Raw genomic sequence first — 20,274 nt, forward strand, 5'->3', positions numbered from 1 at the left:
GGTAGGGCGGTTGTACTTGTGGCTGCAGCTGTTGTGGTGGTTGCATGAACTGTTGTACTTGTGGGTGCATCTGATGTGGTGGTTGCAGGAACAGTTGTACGTGTGGAAGCAGCTGTTGTGGTGCTTGCAGGAACTGTTGTACGTGTGGGTGCAGCTGTTGTGGTTGCAGGAACAGTTGTACTTGTTGGTTGGGCGGTTGTGCTTGTAGGTGCAGCTGTTGTGGTGCTTGCAGGAACTGTTGTACTTGTGGGTGCAGCTGTTGTGGTGGTTGCGGGAACGACTGTACTTCTGGAAACAGCTGTTGTGGTTGGATTAGCTGTTGTACTTGTGGGTGCAGCTGTTGTGGTGGTTGCTGGAACAGTTGTACTTGTGGCTGCAGCTGTTGTAGTGGTTGCATGAACAGATGTTCTTGTGGAAGCAACTGTTGTGGTGGTTGCAGGAACTGTTGTACTTGTGAAAGCAGCTGTTGTGGTGGTTGCATGAACTGTTGTACTTGTGGGTGCAGCTGTTGTGGTGGTTGCTGGAACAGTTGTACTTGTGGCTGCAGCTGTTGTGGTGGTTGCAGGAACTGTTGTACTTGTGGAAGCAGCTGTTGTGGTGGTTGCAGGAACTGTTGTACTTGTGGGTTGGGTGGTGGTACTTATGGGTGCAGCTGTTGTTGTGGTTGCAGGGGATGTTGTACTTGTGGCTGCAGCTGTTGTGGTGGTTACAGGAAGAATTGTACTTGTGGATGCAGCTGTTGTGGTGGCTGCAGGAACTGTTGTACTTGTGGAAGCAACTGTTGTGGTGGTTGGATGAGCTGTTGTACTTGTGGGTTGGGCGGTGGTACTTATGGGTGCAGCTGTTGTTGTGGTTGCAGGGGATGTTGTACTTGTGGCTGCAGCTGTTGTGGTGGTTGCAGGAACAGTTGTACTTGTTGGTTGGGCGGTTGTACTTGTGGGTGCAGCTGTTGTGGTGGTTGCAGGAACTGTTGTACTTGTGGCTGCAGCTGTTGTGGTGGTTGCATGAACTGTTGTACTTGTGGGTGCAGCTGTTGTGGTGGTTGCAGGAACAGTTGTACGTGTGGAAGCAGCTGTTGTGGTGGTTGCAGGAACTGTTGTACTTGTGGAAGTAGCTTTTGTAGTGGTAGCAGGAACAGTTGTACGTGTGGGTGCAGCAGTTGTGGTTGCAGGAACAGTTGTACTTGTTGGTTGGGTGGTTGTGCTTGTAGGTGCAGCTGTTGTGGTGCTTGCAGGAACTGTTGTACTTGTGGGTGCAGCTGTTGTGGTGGTTGCGGGAATGACTGTACTTCTGGAAACAGCTGTTGTGGTTGGATTAGCTGTTGTACTTGTGTGTGCAGCTGTTGTGGTGGTTGCTGGAACAGTTGTACGTGTGGCTGCAGCTGTTGTGGTGGTTGCAGGAACTGTTGTACTTGTGGAAGCAACTGTTGTGGTGGTTGGATGAGCTGTTGTACTTGTGGGTTGGGCGGTGGTACTTATGGGTGCAGCTGTTGTTGTGGTTGCAGGGGATGTTGTACGTGTGGCTGCAGCTGTTGTGGTGGTTACAGGAACAATTGTACTTGTGGGTGCAGCTGTTGTGGTTGCAGGAACAGTTGTACTTGTTGGTTGGGCGGTTGTACTTGTGGGTGCAGCTGTTGTGGTGGTTGCAGGAACTGTTGTACTTGTGGCTGCAGCTGTTGTGGTGGTTGCATGAACTGTTGTACTTGTGGGTGCAGCTGTTGTGGTGGTTGCAGGAACAGTTGTACGTGTGGAAGCAGCTGTTGTGGTGGTTGCAGGAACTGTTGTACTTGTGGAAGCAGCTGTTGTAGTGGTAGCAGGAACAGTTGTACGTGTGGGTGCAGCTGTTGTGGTTGCAGGAACAGTTGTACTTCTTGGTTGGGCGGTTGTGCTTGTAGGTGCAGCTGTTGTGGTGGTTGCAGGAACAGCTGTACTTGTGGAAGCACCTGTTGTAGTGGTTGCAGGAACAGTTGTACGTGTGGTTGCAGCTGTTGTGGTTGGAGGAACAGTTTTACTTGTGGGTTGGGCGGTGGTACTTATGGGTGCAGCTGTTGTGGTTGCAGGAACAGCTGTACTTGTGGAAGCAGCTGTTGTGGTGGTTGCAGGAACTGTTGTACTTGTAGAAGCAGCTGTTGTAGTGGTTGCAGGAACAGTTGTACGTGTGGTTGCAGCTGTTGTGGTTGCAGGAACAGTTGTACGTGTGGGTTGGGCGGTGGTACTTATGGGTGCAGCTGTTGTGGTGGTTGCAGGAACTGTTGTACTTGTGAAAGCAGCTGTTGTGGTACTTGCAGGAACTGTTGTACTTGTGGGTGCAGCTGTTGTGGTGGTTGGTGGAACGGCTGTAGTTGTGGAATCAGCTGTTGTGGTTGGATTAGCTGTTGTACTTGTGGGTGCAGCTGTTGTGGTGGTTGCAGGAACAGTTGTACTTGTGGAAGAGACTGTTGTGGTGGTTGGATGAGCTGTTGTACTTGTGGGTTTGGCGGTGGTACTTAAGGGTGCAGCTGTTGTTGTGGTGGCAGGGGATGTTGTACTTGTTGCTGCAGCTGTTGTGGTGGTTGCAGGAACAATTGTACTTGTGGGTGCAGCTGTTGTGGTTGCAGGAAGAGTTGTACTTGTTGGTTGGGCGGTTGTACTTGTGGGTGCAGCTGTTGTGGTGGTTGCAGGAACTGTTGTACTTGTGGCTTCAGCTGTTGTGGTGGTTGCATGAACGCTTGTACTTGTGGGTGCAGCTGTTGTGGTGGTTGCAGGAACAGTTGTACGTGTGGAAGCAGCTGTTGTGGTGGTTGCAGGAACAGTTGTACGTGTGGGTGCAGCTGTTGTGGTTGCAGGAAGAGTTGTACTTGTTGGTTGGGCGGTTGTGCTTGTAGGTGCAGCTGTTGTGGTGCTTGCAGGAACTGTTGTACTTGTGGGTGCAGCTGTTGTGGTGGTTGTTGGAATGGCTGTAGTTCTGGAATCAGCTGTTGTGGTTGGATTAGCTGTTGTACTTGTGGCTGCAGCTGTTGTAGTGGTTGCAGGAACTGTTGTACTTGTGGAAGCAACTGTTGTGGTGGTTGGATGAGCTGTTGTACGTGTGGGTTGGGCGGTGGTACTTGTGGGTGCAGCTGTTGTGGTTGCAGGAACAGTTGTACTTGTTGGTTGGGCGGTTGTACTTGTGGGTGCAGCTGTTGTGGTTGTTGCAGGAACAGTTGTACTTGTGGCTGCAACTGTTGTGGTGGTTGCAGAAACGGTTGTACTTGTGGGTGCAGCTGTTGTGGTGGTTGCATGAACTGTTGTACTTGTGGGTGCAGCTGTTGTGGTGGTTGCAGGAACAGTTGTACTTGTGGAAGCAGCTGTGGTGGTGGTTGCAGGAACTGTTGTTCTTGTGGAAGCAACTGTTCTGGTGGTTGCAGGAACTGTTGTACTTCTGGAAACAGCTGTTCTGGTGGTTGCAGGAACTGTTGTACTTGTGGCTGCAGCTGTTGTGGTGATTGCAGGAACTGTTGTACTTGTGGAAGCAACTGTTGTGGTGGTTGGATGAGCTGTTGTACGTGTGGGTTGGGCGGTGGTACTTGTGGGTGCAGCTGTTGTGGTGGTTGCATGAACCGTTGTACTTGTGGGTGCAGCTGTTGTGGTGGTTGCAGGAACTTTTGTACTTGTGGGTGCAGCTGTTGTGGTGGTTGCAGGAACAGCTGTACTTGTGGGTTTGGTTGTTGTACTTGTATGCACAGCTGTTGTGGTGGTTGCAGGGACAGTTGTACTTGTGGGTGCAGCTGGTGTGGTGGTTGGGGGAACGGCTGTACTTCTGGAATCAGCTGTTGTGGTTGGATTAGCTGTTGTACTTGTGGGTGCAGCTGTTGTGGTGGTTGCAGGAACAGTTGTACTTGTGGCTGCAGCTGTTGTGGTGGTTGCAGAAACGGTTGTACTTGTGGGTGCAGCTGTTGTGGTGGTTGCATGAACTGTTGTACTTGTGGGTGCAGCTGTTGTGGTGGTTGCAGGAACAGTTGTACTTGTGGAAGCAGCTGTGGTGGTGGTTGCAGGAACTGTTGTTCTTGTGGAAGCAACTGTTCTGGTGGTTGCAGGAACTGTTGTACTTCTGGAAACAGCTGTTCTGGTGGTTGGATGAGCTGTTGTACTTGTGGGTTGGGTGGTGGTACTTATGGGTGCAGTTGTTGTGGTTGCAGGAACATCTGTACTTGTGGAAGCAGCTGTTGTGGTGGTTGCAGGAACTGTTGTACTTGTGGAAGCAGCTGTTGTGGTGGTTGCAGGAACAATTGTACTTGTGGGTGCAGCTGTTGTGGTTGCAGGAACAGTTGTACTTGTTGGTTGGGCGGTTGTACTTGTGGGTGCAGCTGTTGTGGTGGTTGCAGGAACTGTTGTACTTGTGCCTGCAGCTGTTGTGGTGGTTGCAGGAACAATTGTACTTGTAGGTGCAGCTGTTGTGGTGGTTGGGGGAACGGCTGTACTTCTGGAATCAGCTGTTGTTGTGGTTGGATTAGCTGTTGTACTTGTCGCTGCAGCTGTTGTGGTGGTTGCAGGAACAGTTGTACTTGTGGCTGCAGCTGTTGTGGTGGTTGGAGGAACTGATGTACTTGTGGAAGCAACTGTTGTGGTGGTTGGTTGGGCGGTTGTACTTGTGGGTGCAGCTGTTGTGGTGGTTGCAGAAACGGTTGTACTTGTGGGTGCAGCTGTTGTGGTGGTTGCAGGAACAGTTGTACTTGTGGAAGCAGCTGTGGTGGTGGTTGCAGGAACTGTTGTTCTTGTGGAAGCAACTGTTGTGGTGGTTGCAGGAACTGTTGTACTTCTGGAAGCAACTGTTGTGGTGGTTGCAGGAACTGTTGTACTTCTGGAAACAGCTGTTGTGGTGCTTGCAGGAACTGTTGTAATTGTGGGTGCAGCTGTTGTGGTGGTTGGTGGAATGGCTGTAGTTCTGGAATCAGCTGTTGTGGTTGGATTAGCTGTTGTACTTGTGGCTGCAGCTGTTGTGGTGGTTGCAGGAACTGTTGTACTTGTGGAAGCAACTGTTGTGGTGGTTGGATGAGCTGTTGTACGTGTGGGTTGGGCAGTGGTACTTGTGGGTGCAGCTGTTGTGGTGGTTGCATGAACTGTTGTACTTGTGGGTGCAGCTGTTGTGGTGGTTGCAGGAACAGTTGTACTTGTGGCTGCAGCTGTTGTGGTGGTTGCAGGAACAATTGTACTTGTGGGTCCAGCTGTTGTGGTTGCAGGAACAGTTGTACTTGTTGGTTGGGCGGTTGTAGTTGTGGGTGCAGCTGTTGTGGTGGTTGCAGAAACTGTTGTACTTGTGGGTGCAGCTGTTGTGGTGGTTGCATGAACGGTTGTACTTGTGGGTGCAGCTGTTGTGGTGGTTGGGGGAATGGCTGTACTTCTGGAATCAGCTGTTGTGGTTGGATTAGCTGTTGTACTTGTGGGTGCAGCTGTTGTGGTGGTTGCAGGAACAGTTGTACTTGTGGCTGCAGCTGTTGTGGTGGTTGCAGGAACTGTTGTACTTGTGGAAGCAGCTGTTGTGGTGGTTGGATGAGCTGTTGTACTTGTGGGTTGGGTGGTGGTACTTATGGGTGCAGTTGTTGTGGTTGCAGGAACAGCTGTACTTGTGGAAGCAGCTGTTGTGGTGGTTGCAGGAACTGTTGTACTTGTGGAAGCAGCTGTTGTGGTGGTTGCAGGAACAATTGTACTTGTGGGTGCAGCTGTTGTGGTGGTTGCAGGAACAGTTGTACTTGTGGCTGCAGCTGTTGTGGTGGTTGCAGGAACTGTTGTACTTGTGGAAGCAACTGTTGTGGTGGTTGGATGAGCTGTTGTACTTGTGGGTTGGGTGGTGGTACTTATGGGTGCAGTTGTTGTGGTTGCAGGAACAGCTGTACTTGTGGAAGCAGATGTTGTGGTGGTTTCAGGAACAGTTGTACTTGTGGCTGCAGCTGTTGTGGTGGTTGCAGGAACTGTTGTACTTGTGGAAGCAGCTGTTGTAGTGGTTGCAGGAACAGTTGTATGTGTGGGTGCAGCTGTTGTGGTTGCAGGAACAGTTGTACTTGTTGGTTGGGCGGTTGTACTTGTGGGTGCAGCTGTTGTGGTGGTTGCAGGAACAGTTGTACTTGTGGCTGCAGCTGTTGTGGTGGTTGCAGAAACAGTTGTACTTGTGGGTGCAGCTGTTGTGGTGGTTGCATGAACTGTTGTACTTGTGGGTGCAGCTGTTGTGGTGGTTGCAGGAACTGTTGTACTTGTGGCTGCAGCTGTTGTGGTGATTGCAGGAACTGTTGTACTTGTGGAAGCAACTGTTGTGGTGGTTGGATGAGCTGTTGTACGTGTGGGTTGGGCGGTGGTACTTGTGGGTGCAGCTGTTGTGGTTGCAGCAACAGTTGTACTTGTTGGTTGGGCAGTTGTACTTGTGGGTGCAGCTGTTGTGGTGGTTGCATGAACTGTTGTACTTGTGGGTGCAGCTGTTGTGGTGGTTGCAGGAACTGTTGTAATTGTGGCTGCAGCTGTTGTGGTGGTTGCAGAAACTGTTGTACTTGTGGGTGCAGCTGTTGTGGTGGTTGCATGAACGGTTGTACTTGTGGGTGCAGCTGTTGTGGTGGTTGCAGGAACAGCTGTACTTGTGGGTTTGGTTGTTGTACTTGTATGCACAGCTGTTGTGGTGGTTGCAGGGACAGTTGTACTTGTAGGTGCAGCTGGTGTGGTGGTTGGGGAAACGGCTGTACTTCTGGAATCAGCTGTTGTGGTTGGATTAGCTGGTGTACTTGTGGGTGCAGCTGTTGTGGTGGTTGCAGGAACAGTTGTACTTGTGGCTGCAGCTGTTGTGGTGGTTGCAGGAACTGTTGTAATTGTGGAAGCAACTGTTGTGGTGGTTGGATGAGCTGTTGTACTTGTGGGTTGGGTGGTGGTACTTATGGGTGCAGTTGTTGTGGTTGCAGGAACTGTTGTTCTTGTGGAAGCAGCTGTTGTGGTGGTTTCAGGAACAGTTGTACTTGTGGCTGCAGCTGTTGTGGTGGTTGCAGGACCTGTTGTACTTGTGGAAGCAGCTGTTGTAGTGGTTGCAGGAACAGTTGTACTTGTGGCTGCAGCTGTTGTGGTGGTTGGATGAGCTGTTGTACTTGTGGGTTGGGTGGTGGTACTTACTGGTGCAGTTGTTGTGGTTGCAGGAACATCTGTACTTGTGGAAGCAGCTGTTGTGGTGGTTGCAGGAACTGTTGTACTTGTGGAAGCAGCTGTTGTGGTGGTTGCAGGAACAGCTGTACTTGTGGGTTTGGTTGTTGTACTTGTATGCACAGCTGTTGTGGTGGTTGCAGGGACAGTTGTACTTGTAGGTGCAGCTGGTGTGGTGGTTGGGGGAACGGCTGTACTTCTGGAATCAGCTGTTGTGGTTGGATTAGCTGTTGTACTTGTGAGTGCAGCTGTTGTGGTGGTTGCAGGAACAGTTGTACTTGTGGCTGCAGCTGTTGTGGTGGTTGCAGGAACTGTTGTACTTGTGGAAGCAGCTGTTGTGGTGGTTGGATGAGCTGTTGTACTTGTGGGTTGGGTGGTGGTACTTATGGGTGCAGTTGTTGTGGTTGCAGGAACAGCTGTACTTGTGGAAGCAGCTGTTGTGGTGGTTGCAGGAACTGTTGTACTTGTGGAAGCAGCTGTTGTGGTGGTTGCAGGAACAATTGTACTTGTGGGTGCAGCTGTTGTGGTGGTTGCAGGAACAGTTGTACTTGTGGAAGCAACTGTTGTGGTGGTTGGATGAGCTGTTGTACTTGTGGGTTGGGTGGTGGTACTTATGGGTGCAGTTGCTGTGGTTGCAGGAACAGCTGTACTTGTGGAAGCAGCTGTTGTGGTGGTTTCAGGAGCAGTTGTACTTGTGGCTGCAGCTGTTGTGGTGGTTGCAGGAACAGTTGTACTTGTGGCTGCAGCTGTTGTGGTGGATGCATGAACTGTTGTACTTGTGGGTGCAGCTGTTGTGGTGGTTGCAGGAACAATTGTACTTGTGGCTGCAGCTGTTGTGGTGGTTGCAGGAACTGTTGTACTTGTGGAAGCAACTGTTGTGGTGGTTGGATGAGCTGTTGTACTTGTGGGTTGGGTGGTGGTACTTATGGGTGCAGTTGCTGTGGTTGCAGGAACAGCTGTACTTGTGGAAGCAGCTGTTGTGGTGGTTTCAGGAGCAGTTGTACTTGTGGCTGCAGCTGTTGTGGTGGTTGCAGGAACAGTTGTACTTGTGGCTGCAGCTGTTGTGGTGGATGCATGAACTGTTGTACTTGTGGGTGCAGCTGTTGTGGTGGTTGCAGGAACAGTTGTACCTGTGGAAGCAGCTGTGGTGGTGGTTGCAGGAACTGTTGTTCTTGTGGAAGCAACTGTTGTGGTGGTTGCAGGAACTGTTGTACTTCTGGAAACAGCTGTTGTGGTGCTTGCAGGAACTGTTGTACTTGTGGGTGCAGCTGTTGTGGTGGTTGGTGGAATGGCTGTAGTTCTGGAATCAGCTGTTGTGGTTGGATTAGCTGTTGTACTTGTGGCTGCAGCTGTTGTGGTGGTTGCAGGAACTGTTGTACTTGTGGAAGCAACTGTTGTGGTGGTTGGATGAGCTATTGTACTTGTGGGTTGGGTGGTGGTACTTATGGGTGCAGTTGTTGTGGTTGCAGGAACAGCTGTACTTGTGGAAGCAGCTGTTGTGGTGGTTTCAGGAACAGTTGTACTTGTGGCTGCAGCTGTTGTGGTGGTTGGATGAGCTGTTGTACGTGTGGGTTGGGCGGTGGTACTTGTGGGTGCAGCTGTTGTGGTGGTTGCATGAACCGTTGTACTTGTGGGTGCAGCTGTTGTGGTGGTTGCAGGAACTTTTGTACTTGTGGGTGCAGCTGTTGTGGTGGTTGCAGGAACAGCTGTACTTGTGGGTTTGGTTGTTGTACTTGTATGCACAGCTGTTGTGGTGGTTGCAGGGACAGTTGTACTTGTGGGTGCAGCTGGTGTGGTGGTTGGGGGAACGGCTGTACTTCTGGAATCAGCTGTTGTGGTTGGATTAGCTGTTGTACTTGTGGGTGCAGCTGTTGTGGTGGTTGCAGGAACAGTTGTACTTGTGGCTGCAGCTGTTGTGGTGGTTGCAGAAACGGTTGTACTTGTGGGTGCAGCTGTTGTGGTGGTTGCATGAACTGTTGTACTTGTGGGTGCAGCTGTTGTGGTGGTTGCAGGAACAGTTGTACTTGTGGAAGCAGCTGTGGTGGTGGTTGCAGGAACTGTTGTTCTTGTGGAAGCAACTGTTCTGGTGGTTGCAGGAACTGTTGTACTTCTGGAAACAGCTGTTCTGGTGGTTGGATGAGCTGTTGTACTTGTGGGTTGGGTGGTGGTACTTATGGGTGCAGTTGTTGTGGTTGCAGGAACATCTGTACTTGTGGAAGCAGCTGTTGTGGTGGTTGCAGGAACTGTTGTACTTGTGGAAGCAGCTGTTGTGGTGGTTGCAGGAACAATTGTACTTGTGGGTGCAGCTGTTGTGGTTGCAGGAACAGTTGTACTTGTTGGTTGGGCGGTTGTACTTGTGGGTGCAGCTGTTGTGGTGGTTGCAGGAACTGTTGTACTTGTGCCTGCAGCTGTTGTGGTGGTTGCAGGAACAATTGTACTTGTAGGTGCAGCTGTTGTGGTGGTTGGGGGAACGGCTGTACTTCTGGAATCAGCTGTTGTTGTGGTTGGATTAGCTGTTGTACTTGTCGCTGCAGCTGTTGTGGTGGTTGCAGGAACAGTTGTACTTGTGGCTGCAGCTGTTGTGGTGGTTGGAGGAACTGATGTACTTGTGGAAGCAACTGTTGTGGTGGTTGGTTGGGCGGTTGTACTTGTGGGTGCAGCTGTTGTGGTGGTTGCAGAAACGGTTGTACTTGTGGGTGCAGCTGTTGTGGTGGTTGCAGGAACAGTTGTACTTGTGGAAGCAGCTGTGGTGGTGGTTGCAGGAACTGTTGTTCTTGTGGAAGCAACTGTTGTGGTGGTTGCAGGAACTGTTGTACTTCTGGAAGCAACTGTTGTGGTGGTTGCAGGAACTGTTGTACTTCTGGAAACAGCTGTTGTGGTGCTTGCAGGAACTGTTGTACTTGTGGGTGCAGCTGTTGTGGTGGTTGGTGGAATGGCTGTAGTTCTGGAATCAGCTGTTGTGGTTGGATTAGCTGTTGTACTTGTGGCTGCAGCTGTTGTGGTGGTTGCAGGAACTGTTGTACTTGTGGAAGCAACTGTTGTGGTGGTTGGATGAGCTGTTGTACGTGTGGGTTGGGCGGTGGTACTTGTGGGTGCAGCTGTTGTGGTGGTTGCATGAACTGTTGTACTTGTGGGTGCAGCTGTTGTGGTGGTTGCAGGAACAGTTGTACTTGTGGCTGCAGCTGTTGTGGTGGTTGCAGGAACAATTGTACTTGTGGGTCCAGCTGTTGTGGTTGCAGGAACAGTTGTACTTGTTGGTTGGGCGGTTGTAGTTGTGGGTGCAGCTGTTGTGGTGGTTGCAGAAACTGTTGTACTTGTGGGTGCAGCTGTTGTGGTGGTTGCATGAACGGTTGTACTTATATGCACAGCTGTTGTGGTGGTTGCAGGAACAGTTGGACTTGTGGGTGCAGCTGTTGTGGTGGTTGGGGGAATTGCTGTACTTCTGGAATCAGCTGTTGTGGTTGGATTAGCTGTTGTACTTGTGGGTGCAGCTGTTGTGGTGGTTGCAGGAACAGTTGTACTTGTGGCTGCAGCTGTTGTGGTGGTTGCAGGAACTGTTGTACTTGTGGAAGCAGCTGTTGTGGTGGTTGGATGAGCTGTTGTACTTGTGGGTTGGGTGGTGGTACTTATGGGTGCAGTTGTTGTGGTTGCAGGAACAGCTGTACTTGTGGAAGCAGCTGTTGTGGTGGTTGCAGGAACTGTTGTACTTGTGGAAGCAGCTGTTGTGGTGGTTGCAGGAACAATTGTACTTGTGGGTGCAGCTGTTGTGGTGGTTGCAGGAACAGTTGTACTTGTGGCTGCAGCTGTTGTGGTGGTTGCAGGAACTGTTGTACTTGTGGAAGCAACTGTTGTGGTGGTTGGATGAGCTGTTGTACTTGTGGGTTGGGTGGTGGTACTTATGGGTGCAGTTGTTGTGGTTGCAGGAACAGCTGTACTTGTGGAAGCAGATGTTGTGGTGGTTTCAGGAACAGTTGTACTTGTGGCTGCAGCTGTTGTGGTGGTTGCAGGAACTGTTGTACTTGTGGAAGCAGCTGTTGTAGTGGTTGCAGGAACAGTTGTATGTGTGGGTGCAGCTGTTGTGGTTGCAGGAACAGTTGTACTTGTTGGTTGGGCGGTTGTACTTGTGGGTGCAGCTGTTGTGGTGGTTGCAGGAACAGTTGTACTTGTGGCTGCAGCTGTTGTGGTGGTTGCAGAAACAGTTGTACTTGTGGGTGCAGCTGTTGTGGTGGTTGCATGAACTGTTGTACTTGTGGGTGCAGCTGTTGTGGTGGTTGCAGGAACTGTTGTACTTGTGGCTGCAGCTGTTGTGGTGATTGCAGGAACTGTTGTACTTGTGGAAGCAACTGTTGTGGTGGTTGGATGAGCTGTTGTACGTGTGGGTTGGGCGGTGGTACTTGTGGGTGCAGCTGTTGTGGTTGCAGCAACAGTTGTACTTGTTGGTTGGGCAGTTGTACTTGTGGGTGCAGCTGTTGTGGTGGTTGCATGAACTGTTGTACTTGTGGGTGCAGCTGTTGTGGTGGTTGCAGGAACTGTTGTAATTGTGGCTGCAGCTGTTGTGGTGGTTGCAGAAACTGTTGTACTTGTGGGTGCAGCTGTTGTGGTGGTTGCATGAACGGTTGTACTTGTGGGTGCAGCTGCTGTGGTGGTTGCAGGAACAGCTGTACTTGTGGGTTTGGTTGTTGTACTTGTATGCACAGCTGTTGTGGTGGTTGCAGGGACAGTTGTACTTGTAGGTGCAGCTGGTGTGGTGGTTGGGGAAACGGCTGTACTTCTGGAATCAGCTGTTGTGGTTGGATTAGCTGGTGTACTTGTGGGTGCAGCTGTTGTGGTGGTTGCAGGAACAGTTGTACTTGTGGCTGCAGCTGTTGTGGTGGTTGCAGGAACTGTTGTAATTGTGGAAGCAACTGTTGTGGTGGTTGGATGAGCTGTTGTACTTGTGGGTTGGGTGGTGGTACTTATGGGTGCAGTTGTTGTGGTTGCAGGAACTGTTGTTCTTGTGGAAGCAGCTGTTGTGGTGGTTTCAGGAACAGTTGTACTTGTGGCTGCAGCTGTTGTGGTGGTTGCAGGACCTGTTGTACTTGTGGAAGCAGCTGTTGTAGTGGTTGCAGGAACAGTTGTACTTGTGGCTGCAGCTGTTGTGGTGGTTGGATGAGCTGTTGTACTTGTGGGTTGGGTGGTGGTACTTACTGGTGCAGTTGTTGTGGTTGCAGGAACATCTGTACTTGTGGAAGCAGCTGTTGTGGTGGTTGCAGGAACTGTTGTACTTGTGGAAGCAGCTGTTGTGGTGGTTGCAGGAACAGCTGTACTTGTGGGTTTGGTTGTTGTACTTGTATGCACAGCTGTTGTGGTGGTTGCAGGGACAGTTGTACTTGTAGGTGCAGCTGGTGTGGTGGTTGGGGGAACGGCTGTACTTCTGGAATCAGCTGTTGTGGTTGGATTAGCTGTTGTACTTGTGAGTGCAGCTGTTGTGGTGGTTGCAGGAACAGTTGTACTTGTGGCTGCAGCTGTTGTGGTGGTTGCAGGAACTGTTGTACTTGTGGAAGCAGCTGTTGTGGTGGTTGGATGAGCTGTTGTACTTGTGGGTTGGGTGGTGGTACTTATGGGTGCAGTTGTTGTGGTTGCAGGAACAGCTGTACTTGTGGAAGCAGCTGTTGTGGTGGTTGCAGGAACTGTTGTACTTGTGGAAGCAGCTGTTGTGGTGGTTGCAGGAACAATTGTACTTGTGGGTGCAGCTGTTGTGGTGGTTGCAGGAACAGTTGTACTTGTGGCTGCAGCTGTTGTGGTGGTTGCAGGAACTGTTGTACTTGTGGAAGCAACTGTTGTGGTGGTTGGATGAGCTGTTGTACTTGTGGGTTGGGTGGTGGTACTTATGGGTGCAGTTGCTGTGGTTGCAGGAACAGCTGTACTTGTGGAAGCAGCTGTTGTGGTGGTTTCAGGAGCAGTTGTACTTGTGGCTGCAGCTGTTGTGGTGGTTGCAGGAACAGTTGTACTTGTGGCTGCAGCTGTTGTGGTGGATGCATGAACTGTTGTACTTGTGGGTGCAGCTGTTGTGGTGGTTGCAGGAACAGTTGTACCTGTGGAAGCAGCTGTGGTGGTGGTTGCAGGAACTGTTGTTCTTGTGGAAGCAACTGTTGTGGTGGTTGCAGGAACTGTTGTACTTCTGGAAACAGCTGTTGTGGTGCTTGCAGGAACTGTTGTACTTGTGGGTGCAGCTGTTGTGGTGGTTGGTGGAATGGCTGTAGTTCTGGAATCAGCTGTTGTGGTTGGATTAGCTGTTGTACTTGTGGCTGCAGCTGTTGTGGTGGTTGCAGGAACTGTTGTACTTGTGGAAGCAACTGTTGTGGTGGTTGGATGAGCTATTGTACTTGTGGGTTGGGTGGTGGTACTTATGGGTGCAGTTGTTGTGGTTGCAGGAACAGCTGTACTTGTGGAAGCAGCTGTTGTGGTGGTTTCAGGAACAGTTGTACTTGTGGCTGCAGCTGTTGTGGTGGTTGCAGGAACTGTTGTACTTGTGGAAGCAGCTGTTGTAGTGGTTGCAGGAACAGTTGTATGTGTGGGTACAGCTGTTGTGGTTGCAGGAACAGTTGTACTTGTTGGTTGGGCGGTTGTACTTGTGGGTGCAGCTGTTGTGGTGGTTGCAGGAACAGTTGTACTTGTGGCTGCAGCTGTTGTGGTGGTTGCAGAAACGGTTGTACTTGTGGGTGCAGCTGTTGTGGTGGTTGCATGAACTGTTGTACTTGTGGGTGCAGCTGTTGTGGTGGTTGCAGGAACAGTTGTACTTGTGGAAGCAGCTGTGGTGGTGGTGGCAGGAACTGTTGTTCTTGTGGAAGCAACTGTTGTGGTGGTTGCAGGAACTGTTGTACTTGTGGGTGCAGCTGTCGTGGTGGTTGGTGGAATGGCTGTAGTTCTGGAATCAGCTGTTGTGGTTGGATTAGCTGTTGTACTTGTGGCTGCAGCTGTTGTGGTGGTTGCAGGAACTGTTGTACTTGTGGAAGCAACTGTTGTGGTGGTTGGATGAGCTGATGTACGTGTGGGTTGGGCGGTGGTACTTGTGGGTGCAGCTGTTGTGGTTGCAGCAACAGTTGTACTTGTTGGTTGGGCGGTTGTACTTGTGGGTGCAGCTGTTGTGGTGGTTGCATGAACGGTTGTACTTGTATGCACAGCTGTTGTGGTGGTTGCAGGAACAGTTGGACTTGTGGGTGCAGCTGTTGTGGTGGTTGCAGGAACAGTTGTACTTGTGGCTGCAGCTGTTGTGGTGGTTGCAGGAACTGTGGTTATTGTGGGTGCAGCTGTTGTGGTGATTGTCGGAACTGTTGTACTTGTGGAAGCAGCTGTTGTGGTGGTTGCAGGAACTGTTCTACTTGTGGAAACAGCTGTTGTAGTGGTTGGATGAGCTGTTGTACTTGTGGGTTGGGTGGTAGTGCTTGTAGGTGCAGCTGTTGTGGTGGTTGCAGGAACTGTTGTACTTGTCGGTGCAGCTGTTGTGGTGGTTGCAGGAACTGTTCTACTTGTGGGTGCAACTGTTGTGGTGCTTTCAGGAACTGTTGTTCTTGTAGGTGCAGCTGGTGTGGTGGTTGCAGGAACCATTGTACTTGTAGGTACAGCTGTTGTGGTGGTTGCAGGAACAGTTGTACTTGTGGGTGCAGCTGATGTAGTTGTTGTAGGAACTGTTGTACTTGTGGGTTGAGCGGTTTTAATTGTAGGCACAGCTGTTGTGGTGGTTGCAGGAACAGTTGTACTTGTGGGTGAAGCTGTTGTGGTGGTTGCAGGAACCGTTGTACTTGGGGGTGCAGTTGTTGTGGCGGTTGCAGGAACAGTTGTACTTGTAGGCACAGATGTTGTGGTGGCTGCAGGAACAGTTTTACTTGTGGGTGCAGCTGTTGTGGTGGTTGCAGGAACTGTTGTACTTGTATGTGCAGCTGATGTGATTGTTGCAGGAACTGTTGTACTTGTCGGTGCAGCTGTTCTGGTGGTTGCAGGAACAGTTGTACTTGTGGAAGCAGCTGTTGTGGTGGTTGGATTAGCTGATTTACTTGTGGGTTGGGCGGTTGTACTTCTAGGCGCAACTGTTGTGGTGGTTGCAGGAACAGTTGGACTTGTTTGTGCATCTGTTGTGGTGGTTGCAGGAACAGTTGTACTTGTGGAACCAGCTGTTGTGGTGGTTGGATGAGCTGTTGTACTTGTGGGTTGGGCGGTTGTACTTCTAGGCGCAACTGTTGTGGTGGTTGCAGGAACAGTTGGACTTGTTTGTGCATCTGTTGTGGTGGTTGCAGGAACAGTTGTACTTGTGGAACCAGCTGTTGTGGTGGTTGGATGAGCTGTTGTACTTGTGGGTTGGGCGGTTGTACTTCTAGGCGCAACTGTTGTGGTGGTTGCAGGAACAGTTGGACTTGTTTGTGCAGCTGATGTGGTGGTTGCAGGAACTGTTGTACTTGTGGGTGCAGCTGTTGTAGTGGTTTCAGGAACTGTTGTACGTGTGCGTGCAGCTGTTGTGGTGGTTGCAGGAACTGTTGTTCTTGTAGGTGCAGCTGTTGTGGTGGTTTCAGGAACTGTTGTACTTTTAGAAGCAGCTGTTGCGGTGGTTGGATGAGCTGTTGTACTTGTGGGTTGGGCGGTTGTGCTTGTAGGCGCAGCTGTTGTGGTGGCTGCAGGAACAGTTGTACTTATAGGCACAGCTGTTGTGGTGGTTGCAGGAGCTGTTGTACTAGTGGGTGCAGCTGTTGTGGTGGTTGCAGGGACTGTTGTGGGTGCAGCTGTTGTGGTGATTGCAGAAACAGTTGAACCTGTTGGTGCAACTGTTGTGGTGGTTGCAGGAACTGTCGTCGTTTGAAGAGGATTTGATACAAGCTTCCCATCCACATAAACAGTATTGGTGTCAATGTTGAAGGCTGTAATACTTGAAGCTGCATTGACCAAAACATTTCCAATTTGGGCAGCATTAGGAAGAGATGAGTCCACAAAAGTAACTTCCATGTTATTGACGATTGATCCACTACTGCAAATGGAATTACAGATGATTATTTTTAATATTGTCTGGCATCATGACTTTCTGGCCATTATTTGTTCATTCTAGCAAATCTGAACATTAGAAAAATACCTGAATGACATCACTGTCAATGAGTTGAAGGAGGAGAAGGCTGCTCTGTAAAGAGGTTCAAGCTGCAGGAATAAAAGCACATTGGTGGATATTTTGTTAATCTTTTTTCCTTAGTGTCTTTTAATATTAAGTATTTTTGAGTACACTATTCCATTTCCTTCTTTTCATAAAAATATTTATTACTCCTTCCTTGACTACCTGAGTAAAATGATATAGTTATAAATGTATATATTTTAGGCAAATAAGGGCCGCCCAGGTGGCTCACTTGGTAGCGCATACCACAAATGCTTAGTCCTTCCCGTGGCCGACCTGGGTTTGAATCCAACCTGTGGTCCTTTGCCATATGTCCCCTCTATCTCTTCCCCCACCCTTCCTGTCTGCCTATATTGTCCTATCAAATAAAGGCAACCCCCCCCCCCCCTCCCCACCAATGAAAAATATATATAAATAATAAACAATAAATGCAAAAGATTTCAGCAAATATAAAACATCTTGGTTGGGTTTAGGCAAGCAAATCAACAGTTGGGTTCATGCAACAAAAACTACTTTTAGTTGGGGTTAGGGTTATGGTTTAGGTCAAGAATAAAACCAGCTCTCTCATGACAAGAAGGCTGCATGTCTGCACGCCAACTCCTTCTCCCTACTGTGACTTTGACATACTTAAACCTGAGACGGTCATGACTTTCTATGACGTGTATGACATTATTTCTTCACATATCTAGAAACGTAAAATGCTATAGAGAGCCAAAGTGAAACGTCACCTCCTGATTTCTCCCTCTACCAGCGCTGAAAAAAATATGAATGGCAGTGAACGGAGAATAACGTTCCTTCTTTGATCCAGTTTGAATTGTGCCACGGGGTGCCAACGTACATTTTGTCAATTTAAAACATAACTTTGCATGTCAAGAAGGTCACAGTTGTCAAACAAACATATAGGGGTTAGTTTCATATAAAAACTGCATAGCTCGTGGAAGCTCGTTTTGCCAGTAGAGAAAATGACGTCACTTAGGCAACAGTGTAGTCTTTTGAGATTCATAACTTATAGAGCGACTGATGAACTGTGACTTTCTTGACATGCAAAGTTATGTTTTCCCTCTCTATATATTTCTTTTCAGAAATGTTCAAATCCTATAGACAGTTTTCAAGGAATTGTCAGTCCTGTCCTAGTTATGTCAGTCCTATCTTATTGTTCTAACTGCAACAGGAAGTGAGCTGGGGTTCAATTTAGAATGTTTATGTTGTTGTATTGAGGGGGCGGTTGTATGGGCGGGCGTGTCTGTCAGTCACGATTTGCATCACATTTTGTGTCATGAAAGTGACATCGGTGGTTTTACGGCTGGCTCTTACAGTACCTTCAGTTATATAAATGATTTAGGTCAAAATATTAATGCTTCTGTTCACCTTTATGCGGACGATACTATTTTATATTGTTGTGCGAGCACTGTTGCTCTTGCTTTTGAACGTCTGCAGTCTGCTTTTGATACCTTACAGTCCCACCTGTCCCACCTCAGACTGGTGTTAAATGCAGACAAAACCAAAGTAATGCTCTTTTCAAATAAGAAGAAGGTGCCAGCTGTTCTTCCCTGTATCACCTCAGAGGGTGCCCCTATCGAGCTTGTGTCCACCTACAAATACTTAGGTATTATAATTGATGATGGCCTTTCTTTTAAATGTCATATTGACAATCTGCTTAAGAAATTAAAACTAAAATTGGGGTTATTTTATAGGAACAAACATTGTTTTTCGTTAAACGTTAGGAAATGGCTGGTTTCTGCCACCTTTTTGCCTCTCTTGGATTATGGTGATGTCCTGTACATGAATGCGTCTGCAAATTGTCTCCATCTGCTGGACGCTGTTTATCATGGTGCACTAAGATTTATAACTAGTTGTAAACCCATCACACATCATTGTACTTTGTATGCCATGGTCAATTGGTCATCTCTCTCCATGCGTAGAACCAGACACTGGTACATATTAATTTACAAATCCATTATAGGTCTGCTGCCCCCTTACTTAACATCCTACCTATCTCGTAATCAGTCCAGTTATAGCCTACGGTCCCAGGACTTCATCACTTTCTCCATCCCCTCAGTCCGTACTGAGCACGGAAAAAAGGCCTTCTCCTACTCTGCCCCCTCAACCTGGAACACGCTTCAGCAGAGTCTGAAGCTGTCCAGCTTGATTCCCCTTGCGAGTTTTAAATTATTGTTAAGAGATTTAGAGAGAGCTTATGGTGTGCTCATGCTGAATCTCTTCCACCTTTAACATGTATTTGTTAAATGTTTTGTTTCTTTTTGTTTTTGTACTGACTGTATTGATTGTTTTATGTCTTTGTAATTTGTACTTGTCTGAACAGGTCACACTTGAAAATGAGACCTCGGTCTCAACGTGTTTTTACCTGTTTAAATAAAGGCTAAATAAAAAATAAAAAAGTACCTGGTTTTACTCGCTGGCTCTTTACACGGTTTTACGGTTGGCTCTTGCATGGTGGAGCCTATTGGAAATATGCCTGCATGCCCACTAGCATACAGACTATGAAATATGTCCATTAAGCTGACATTGATGTAGTGTAGCTTATAGAGGAATGTGAGTTTGCAGCAGTGGCCAATTTAGCCTCTCTTTCTGAGGCTAATGCGGAAATTGCATTCTTTCGAATGGCCAGTGGGGGGCAACGTTTGTACTCAAGAAATAAAGTCGTAACATTGGACTCAATTGGAAAATGACCTGACTTATCTCTCGGTCTATGTCTTGAGTAAACACTTTCCAAATGAGTTTATGGTCTGAATCAACAATTTCAAGTATTTTTCATTCTCTCATGTTCTCCGTTTTCTAAATTATTCCCCCATTTTGAGGACAATAAATTACAAATATATTGGATACATAAGAACAGTAATATTTCCGACCTGTGAGAGGCAGCAATGTGCCGCAAGGCATCTAGTCTGCTGGAAAGCTATTAGAAGAAGAAGAAGAAGAAGGACAAGGAGAAGCTCACTTCGCAACATTAGCCGGTTAGCCGTAACGATTTAGCAAACTATCAGAAACAGCATTATCTTTATGATCTTTTAATAATTTTAGTGGACACATCTAACAGTATATAGATCCCCGTTATGAGGTCAGTTTATCAAAATAACGCCTATTTCGAAATCAGTTTTTTGAGGACCGGAGGCCAGCCAGCCCAGCAACCTGATGCAAGTGGGCGTCAGTGCTTCAGAGCTGGGCACATTTACGTCCTTGATACCGGGAGAAATGACCTGATAAACTGGTCTGTGCAGCTCTGTGGTGATCATTTAATGTCTTCGTAGCATTGTGATTATGATTGATTTCATTCTGGAAGATAAATATTGCATCAACAGATGAAAATAACAATTCCCTATATACTGTACATGTAAAGTGATGCTTGAGTTGATATGGGCAGCCCATTTGGGTACTATAACGTTATGTAACGTGACAGATCATCAGATTTCAACACATATAAAGTTTTTGTAGATTTGAATGCTGCTGGTCATTTGTTTAATTTGTGGTTCTGTATATCTTATTGGACATTTAAACCTGATACACACTTGTCTTGAGAAAATTCCGCCAAGCTCAGCTAAAAATATTGCAATTTAATGTGTCATTGATTATTGGAAAACATACTTTATCGATAGAACTCAACATAGCCTAAGATCTTGCGTGAATTGTTTTCTGGTAAATTCGATTTTAAGAAAAGTCAAACTAAAACAGCAGGTGTGATTATTTTCAATAAAACACAATTCAACTAGAACGACCGCAACGCGGACTTATGCCTCCGCCATTAGTTCATTCTTGAGTCCAAGTGGATGTTGGAGCCAAATTGGAAGAAATTGCATCAAGGCGTTTCTTTGCAGAATTGGATATTTGAGCCAAATGTGAAGAAATTTAGTCAAGGTGTTACTGAGATATGGCGTTACCGAGCTTGAAAATGGCATTTGTTAGGTCACTGTGACCTTGACCTTTGACCTTTGATAACCAAAATGGAATCAGTTCATCCTTGAGCCTAAGTGAATGTTTAAGGCGAATCTGATGAAA

This window comes from Poromitra crassiceps, assembly GCF_964638095.1.
Source record: "Poromitra crassiceps genome assembly, chromosome: 10".
Classification (NCBI taxonomy): domain Eukaryota; kingdom Metazoa; phylum Chordata; class Actinopteri; order Beryciformes; family Melamphaidae; genus Poromitra; species Poromitra crassiceps.